We start from the raw sequence: 9590 nt of genomic DNA on the forward strand, positions 1-9590 counted from the left end.
CTTCCCTGGTGGTGCAGTGGTTGAGAGTCCGCCTACCAATGCAGAGGACACGGGTTCGTGCCCCGGTCTGGGAAGATTCCACATGCCACAGAGCGGCTGGGCCCGTGAGCCATGGCCGCTGAACCTGCGCGTCCGGAGCCTGTGCTCCGCAAGGGAGAGGCCACAACAGTGAGAGGCCTGCATACCGCAAAAAAAATAAAAAGTTAAAAAAAAAAAGAGCAAGTAAAAACTGCATTGAACTCACAAAACCTGCACACGAATGTTAATAGCAGCTTTATTGATCACTGCCAAAACTTGGAACCAACCAAGATGTCCTTCAATAGGTGAATGGATAAATAAGCTGTGGTACATCCAGACAATAGAATATTATTCAGTGCTAAAAAAAATAGCTATCAAGGTATGAAAAGACATAAAAGAATATGAAATGCATATTACTGAAAGAAGACAGTCTGAAAAGGCTACATACTATGATTCCTACTATGCAACATTCTGAAAAAGGCAAAACTATGGAGATAATAAAAAGATCAGAAACTTCCCTGGCGGTCCAGTAGTTAAGACTTTGCCTTCCAATGCAGGGGGTGTGGGTTCAATCCCTGGTCAGGGAGCTAAGATCCCACATGCCTTGGGGCCAAAAAACCAAAACATAAAACAGAAGCAATATTGTAACAAATTCAAAAAGACTTTTAAAATGGTCCACATCAAAAAAAAAAGAAAACAAAACAAAAAAGATCAGGAGTCAGTGGGGAGGGAGGGAGGAATGGGCTAAGCACAGAGGATTTTTAGGGTAGAGAAATTATTATGCATAATAGTATAGTGGTGGATACATGCCATTACACATCTGCAAAATCCATAGAATGTACATCATCAAGAGTAAACCCTAATGTAAACTAGGACCTTTGATAATGATGTCTCAATGTTGGTTCATCAATTATAACAAGTGTAACACTCTAGTGAGGATGTTGATAGTAGGGGAGACTCTGTGTATGTGTTTGGAGGGTGGTGGTTATGTAAAAAAAGAGCAAGTAGAAACTGCTGTTTTTTTTTTTTTTACATAACTCTCTGTAAAACAGAGAGGTCCCCAGGCCTCACCAATGCTCAAGAAGTACAAATTCACACTGGTCTTAGAATACTTTAGTGGAAAATTTAGAGAAACACTTATTTGCTATGTGCCAAGAACTATATGCTCTGCAGGGGAGGATACATGGATGAACAAAGGCCCAGCTGTACCTTCAAAGAGCTGGCAGTTCAGAGGGATGACAGGCATGGATCCCTCATAGCAGAAAAACACTGATCTCTGATGGAGGAGAAATATGATTAACTTCCTGTCCTACGACAAGCATGGATTTCTTTCCTAGTTGTGGAAATAACTGCCATCCAACAGTACCATGCCAACCCCGAGAATGTGATTTCATAAATGTCCTAAATAGGTAGCAATACCCAGGATCTGCTTTCTAGTGGGGAACTGCATGGTTGACCTTAACTGATAACTCTTAAGGGAAGATGATTTAAGCTAAAGCTTATTATATCCATGGAAGGTCCATTCTTTACAGGTGCCATGGAAACAAACAGATATTCTGATTACTTTCCCTTTTATGCTTTCCTTTTTGAAGTATATTCATTGTCACACAGTGTGTGCAGAGGGAAAAAGAAGAAAAACAACTTATTTCCATTGTTGAAGATCTAGACACATTTTGCATATTGATGTGAATCAAAGAAAGAGAGGCAAGATAGAGTGAGCATGTGAGGAGAAGAAATGCTAAATATATAAAAATAATTGAATATATTTTGAAACCCATGGACTGTCATAAAAACTAAGGCATTTCTGTTTTTGCAAATTCACATAACCAATGAACTGAAACTAGTCAGAGATATATTCTGCATGTCAGTCCACTTAAATCAAGCATGAAGACAAACTTACAAGCTAGAAACATCGACATCCTTGAGGTATCTGTCATTACACTGCCTGACACAGGTATAGGTTGCCTCAAGGCTCCTCATTCACTGGACAAAGTAACTGCTCTCCCCTCCCCACTAAGTTACTCATAGAAACACTTTCCAAATGATAGCAAAATTGAGAGCAAGAAACTAGGGTCCAAATAGAACCCTGGGTTGCCAATGGCTCAAACAGGCCCAGTTTTCAAGCTCATTTATTCATTCTTCTGTTTATTTATTCAAAAAACACATACTGCGCTTCTATTACGTGCCAAGTACTGTGTTGTGTGAGTCCTTCCCCAGCTAGCTCCACCACAGTTCATTCATTCATCCTAAAAACTCTTATTCACATTGCCCTTCAGATAGCCATCTTTGACACCACAGCTTACATGGAGAAACCAAGGAAAATTACTTTTTTTTTTTTTTTTTTTTGTACGCGGGCCTCTCACTGCCGTGGCCTCTCCTGTTGTGGAGCACAGGCTCCGGGCGCGCAGGCTCAGCAGCCATGACTCATGGGCCCAGCCGCTCCGCGGCATGTGGTATCCTCCCGGACCGGGGCACGAACCCGCGTCCCCTGCATCGGCAGGTGGACTCTCAACCACTGCGCCACCAGGGAAGCCCGGAAAATTACTATTTGATTCACAAAGCAAACAGTTCCAGTGCTTGAGCCTGGTCTACAATCCCAGGGCTGGGAGGCCAGCTTGGCAGGAAAGGGCATCCCAGTCCAAGACTCAGAGACTAACTCATCAGAAGCCCTCCTTGCAGAAGGTTCTGTTCATTCACACCAACAGATATAACTATATCTATTGCTTATGTCCATTTACAAAATCTTCCTAAAAGCAAATTTGATAGTGAAAGAGAACCTGGCACATCAAAAACCTAGTCACCACATTTACAGGTTCAATAGAAAGCTAAATGCACAGAATCCAGAGAATGCATGTGGCACCTCCTTCCTGTGTCGATCTGAGGTTTCTGTTTTTATTTTAAGTTTTGGGGGAGATGCATCTGTTTTCTCTCAATGTCATAGAAACAATTCATCTACAGGAAATCTATGGAAGTCAAGACTCCCACCTAATGAATACAGTCAGATAATAAGAAAACATCTTGGTGGGAATGTAAATTGATACAGCCACTATGGAGAATAGAATGGAGGTTCCTTAAAAAACTAAAAATAGAACTACAATTCGACCCAGTAATCCCACTACTGGGCATATACCTTGAGAAAACCATAATTCAAAAAGAGTCATGTACCACAATGTTCACTGCAGCACTATTTACAATAGCCAGGACATGGAAGCAACATAAGTGTCCATCGACAGATGAATGGATAAAGATGTGGCACATATATACAGTGGAATATTACTCAGCCATAAAAAGAAATGAAATTGAGTTATTTGTAGTGAGGTGGTTGGACCTAGAGTCTGTCATACAGAGTGAAATAAGTCAGAAAGAGAAAAACAAATACCATATATATGCTAATGCATATATATGGAGTCTAAAAAAAATGGTTCTGATGAACCTAGGGGCGGGACAGGAATAAAGACGCAGACATAGAGAATGGACTTGAGGACAAGGGGAGTGGGAAGGGTAAGATGGGACGAAGTGAGAGAGTGGCACTGACATATATACACTAACAAATGTAAAAGAGATAGCTAGTGGGAAGCAGCCACATAGCACAGAGAGATCAGCTCCGTGCTTTGTGACCACCTAGAGGGGTGGGATAGGAAGGGTGGGAGGGAGATGCAAGAGGGAGGGGATATGGGGATATATGTATACATATAGCTGATTCACTTTGTTGTACAGCAGAAGCTAGCACAACATTGTAAAGCAATTATACTCCAATAAAGATGTTAAAAATTTTTTTAATAAAATAAAATAAATAAGAAAACACCTACCATAGGACCTTTCCTTATAGAAATGGTGCAGAAATATGACTAGATTTCTATATTTTACCGGTGATGGGTTTGATTTTGTTTTTTGGTTTTGTTTTTGATTTTTAGTATGGGAAACTTTCAATTTAGAAAAAGTAAGGCTAGAAGATGTGTCTAGTTCTTACTGAATGAAGAAGCAAAGAATCAGAATCTCCAGCAAACTTAGGATTAATTTCAAGGACACAGAACTTCTTACAGAGAATGTTCTCCTGGGCAATACGTGATGAATGCTCCCTCTTTCATGGAGGAATCAGAAAGAGTTGAGTTGTTGAAATGCAGACAGGCAGAGGAGGCCAACCTCATTACCTTCGAGTTCAAGCCCTGCAGGTATCTTTGTCTCTTTGCCTGTTTTGGGGTCTCAGCAACTGTCTAGGAGAAGGCAGGGTTTACCTGTTACACAGCAGTGGTTAAGATCAGGCCAACCGAGAAACAACAGATGCACAATAGATTACCGAGGTCTTTAGGAAATTGGCAGATACAGTGTGAGGAGTAGCTGGTGCTCTGAGGGCTTGGCAAAGATATTTTTCATCCAATTTTTCATTCACTCAAAAATATTTATTTAACATTTATTTAGCATCTTCATTGTGCCTGGCCCTACCTTTAGCTATACAACAATGAACAAAATCTTTTTCCTTAATGAAGCTTACTTAGTTCTAATGGGGAAAATGAGGAAGGAGGAGAAAAAGAAGGAACAACAAAGAGCTGCTGACAAGAGTTCCCAAAGTCCTTTCAAAAAGTGTTCTCTAGTCCAGCAGATTTTATCCTGCTATTCTCCAGTTTCCAGTTTTCAAAAAGCCTATTTAATTGGTGAAAGGCTCAAACTGGCTTTTTGAGATAAAAGGCTATTTCCCAGCAGCATCCCAAAATTCATGTTATCATTTGGGAGCACACCAGTGTAACACCATTATTAATTTCTGGGCTTGCTGGGTGGTTTGTCTGCACATCTCCATCATCCAAGTTTCTAGGAGTAGAGGGGAACAAAGTGGAACTTAAACAAGCCACACCTGCTGAGGCATTGGGAAATTGGATGACCTAGAACAGGTTACTTAATCTGAGTTTAGTCATATGTAAAATGTGGGAAATACTTACCTCATGATATGAAGATAAAATGAGATAATGTACAGAAAGTTGTAGAGTGTCTGGCACATGGCAAGTTCTTCTGAAATATCGCTGTTATTAATTGCTATTACTACTACTAACAGGGCTTGTCAGTCCCTCCTCAACAAACTACCAAATGACTTGCCAAGCAATGCCAAGAGATGCATGTGGGGCTGTGCTACCCTGGGGAAGTGAGAGGGAGTTATGGAAAACACCCTCCAGGAGCCATTGGAACACACAAGGATGGGTGTATCCAGATGTTACACCCACAGGAAGATATATATGGGTTTTAATGACCAGACCAAGATTGTGTCACCGAAAAAGCCAAATAACAATTCCCAGGAAATAAAAAGAGAATCTGGGTAATAAAATAAAATCTAACCGTTTTTCTCTTTTCCTTTGTGCTTAGTCTAGTGTCTCTTGCTCATAGGGTGCAGCGTGCAGAGGCCTCGCGCAGACCTTCAGACCAGAGCTCCTCTTGCGAAAAGGCTGCAGGGACAGCTCAGCTCAGCGGGCCATGCACGACACTGCAATTCAAGATGGCGGCGGCAGGTTGTGTGCAGAGGTGTTGCATCAGGCACTGAGCTGAGCCTGCACCCTCATGCGAGAACCTGACCCCTCCCTGAAGAGATTCCTATAAAGCAGCACCCACCAGGGCTAGAGAGCTTTTATGCTCTAGGTTGTGAGCTCACATTTCTCCATTCTGTGCTCAAAGAATAAAGCTTCCTTTGCTTCTGAACTGAACTCAGTCTCTCTCGTTCTATTGGTTAGAAAGACAACAGGCAGAAGACCTTCAAGACGGCGGAAGAGTAAGACATGGAGATCACCTTCCTCCCCACAAATACATCAGAAATACATCTACATGTTGAACAACTCCTACAGAACACCTACTGAACGCTGGCAGAAAACCTCAGACCTCCCCAAAGACAAGAAACTCCCCACGTACCTGGGTAGGGTAAAAGAAAAAATAAAAAACAGAGACAAAGAATAGGGACGGGACCTGCACAAGTGGGAGGGAGCTGTGAAGGAGGAAAGGTTTCTCCACACTAGGAAGCACCTTCGCGGGCGGAGACTACAGGTGGCGGAGCGGGAAAGCTTCGGATCCGCGGAGTAGAGCACAGCAACAGCGGTACGTAGGACAAAGCGGAGAGATTCTCGCACAGAGGATCCGTGCTGACCGGCACTTACCAGACTGAGACGCTTGTCTGCTCACCCGCCGGGTCGGGAGGGGGCTGGGAGCTGAGGCTCGGTCAGAGCGCAGGGAGATGACTGACAGCGTGAACACAGCATGAAGGGGGCTAGTGCGCCACAGCTAGCCGGGAGGGAGTCCGGGAAAAAGTCTGGAACCGCTGAAGAGAAAAGAGACTTTTTCCTGCCTCTTTGTTTCCTGGTGCGTGAGGAGAGGGGATTAAGAGCGCCGCTTAAAGGAGCTCCAGAGACGGGCGCGAGCCGCGGCTAAAAGCGCGGATCCCAGAGACGGGCATGAGACGCTAAGGCTGCTGCTGCCGCCACCAAGAAGCCTGTGTGCGAGCACAGGTCACTCTCCACACCTCCCCTCCCGGGAGCCTGTGCAGCCCGCCACCGCCAGGGTCCCGTGATCCAGAGACAACTTCCCTGGTAGAACGCACGGCACGCCTCAGGCTCGTGCAACGATACGCCGGCCTCTGCCGCCGCAGGCCCGCCCCGCACTCCGTGCCCCTCCCTCCCCCAGGCCTGAGTGAGCCAGAGCCGCGGAATCACCTGCTCCCTTAACCCCGTCCTGTCTGAGTAAAGAACAGACGCCCTCCAGCGACCTACACACAGAGGCGGGGCCAAACCCAAAGCTGAGCCCCTGGGAGCCGTGCGAACAAAGGGAAAGGGAAATTCCTCCCAGCAGCCTCAGGAGCAGCAGATTAAAACTCCACCATCAACCTGATGTACCCTGCATCTCTGGAATACCTGAATAGACAATGAATCATCCCAAAATTGAGGCAGTGGACTTTGGGAGCAGCGATATATTTTTTTTTTTACCTTTTTCTCTTTTTGTGAGTGTGTATGTGTATGCTTCTGTGTGTGATTTGTCTGTATAGCTTTGCTTTTACCATTTGTCCTAGGGTTCTGCCTGCCTGTTTTTTCTTTCTTTCTTTCTCCCTTTTATTCTGAGGCATGTGGATGACAGGATCCTGGTGCTCTGGCCGGGTGTCAGGCCTGTGCCTCTGAGGTGGGAGAGCTGAGTACAGGACACTGGTCCACCAGAGACCTCCCAGCTCCATGTAATATCAAAACGGCAAAAATCTCCCAGAGATCTCCATCTCAACGCCAAGACCCAGTTCCACTCAAAGACCAGCAAGCTACAGTGCTGGACACCCTGTGCCAAACAACTACCAAGACAGGAACACAACACCACCCACTAGCTGAAAGGCAGCCTAAAATCGTAATAAGGTCACAGACACCCCAAAACACACCAACGGACTTGGACCTGCCCACCAGAAGGACAAGATCCAGCCTCATCCACCAGAACACAGGCACTAGTCCCCTCCACCAGGAAGCCTACACAACCCACTGAAACAACCTTAGCCACTGGGGGCAGACACCAAAAACAACGGGAACTAAGAACCTGCAGCCTGCGAAAAGGAGACCCCAAACATAGTAAGTTAAGCAAAATGAGAAGACAGAAAAAAACGCAGCAGATGAAGGAGCAAGGTAAAAACCCACCAGACCAAACAAATGAAGAGGAAATAGGCAGTCTATCTGAAAAAGAATTCAGAGTAATGATAGTAAAGACGATCCAAAATCTTGGAAAAGAATGGAGAAAATACAAGAAGCATTTAAAAAGGACCTAGAAGAACTAAACAGCAAACAAACAGTGATGAACAACACAATAAATGAAATTTAAAATTCTCTAGAAGTAATCAATAGCAGAATAACTGAGGCAGAAGGACAGATAAGTCACCTGCAAGATAAAATAGTGGAAATAACTACCTCAGAGCAGAATAAAGAAAAGAATTGAGGACAGTCTCAGACCTCTGGGACAACATTAAATGCACCAACATTCGAATTATAGGGGTCCGAGAAGAAGAGAAAAAGAAAGGGACTGAGAAAATATTTGAAGAGATTATAGTTGAAAACTTCCCTAACATGGGAAAGGAAATAGTTAATCAAGTCCAGGAAGTGCAGAGAGTCCCATACAGGATAAATCCAAGTAGAAACACACCAAGACACATATTAATCAAACTATCAAAAATTAAATACAAAGAAAAAACATTAACAGCAGCAAGGGAAAAGCAACAAATAACATACAAGGGAATCTCCATAAGGTTAACAGCTGATCTTTAAGCAGAAACTCTGCAAGCCAGAACGGAGGGGCAGGACATATTTAAAGTGATGAAATGGAAAAACCTACAACCAAGAAATACACTACCCACCAAGGATCTCATTCAGATTTGATGGAGAAATTAAAAACTTTACAGACAAGCAAAAGTTAAGAGAATTCACCACCACCAAACCAGATTTACAACAAATGCTAAAGGAACTTCTCTAGTCAGGAAACACAAGAGAAGGGAAACACCTACAATAACAAACCGAAAACAATTAAGAAAATGGTAATAGTAACATACATATCGATAATTACCTTAAATGTGAATGGATTAAATGCTCCAACCAATAAACATACTGGCTGAATGGATACAAAAACAAGACCCATACATATGCTGTCTATAAGAGACCCACTTCAGACCTACGGACACATACAGACTGAAAGTGAGGGCATGGAAAAAGATATTCCATGCAAATGGAAATCAAAATAAAGCTGGAGTAGCAATTCTCATATCAGACAAAATAGACTTTACAATAAAGACTACTACAAGAGACAAGGAAGGACACTACATAATAATCAAGGGATCAATCCAAGAAGAAGATATAACAATTGTAAATATTTATGCACGCAACATAGGAGCACCTCAGTACATAAGGCAAATGCTAAGAGCCATAAAAGGGGAAATCAACAGTAACACAATCATGGTACGGGACTTTTTAACACCCCACTTTCACCAATGGACAGATCATCCAAAATGAAAATAAATAAGGAAACACAAGCTTTAAATGATACAATAAACAAGATGGACTTAATTGATATTTATAGGACATTCCACCACAGACAACAAAATACACTTTCTTCTCAAGTGCTCATGGAACATTCTCCAGAATAGATCATATCTTGGGTCACAAATCAAACCTTGGTAAATTTAAGAAAATTGAAAGCTTATCAAGACTCTTTTCCGACCACAATGCTACGAGACTAGATATCCATTACAGGAATAATATCTGTAAAGTCACAAACACATGGAGGTTAAACTATACACTACTTAATAAGCAAGAGATCACTGAAGAAATCAAAGAGGAAATCAAAAAATACCTAGAAACAAATGACAATGATAAAAGGATGACCCAAAAGCTATGGGATGCAGCAAAAGCAGTTCTAGGAGGGAAGTTTATAGCAATACAATCTTACCTTAAGAAACAACAAACATCTTAAATAAACAAACTAATCTTACACCTAAAGCAATTAGAGAAAGAAGAAGAAGAAAACCCAAAGTTTGCAGATGGAAAGAAATCATAAATTTCAGATGAGAAATAAATGAAAAAGAAATG

The sequence above is a fragment of the Pseudorca crassidens genome, chromosome 5, assembly GCF_039906515.1.
Source record: "Pseudorca crassidens isolate mPseCra1 chromosome 5, mPseCra1.hap1, whole genome shotgun sequence".
Taxonomy (NCBI): Eukaryota; Metazoa; Chordata; class Mammalia; order Artiodactyla; family Delphinidae; genus Pseudorca; species Pseudorca crassidens.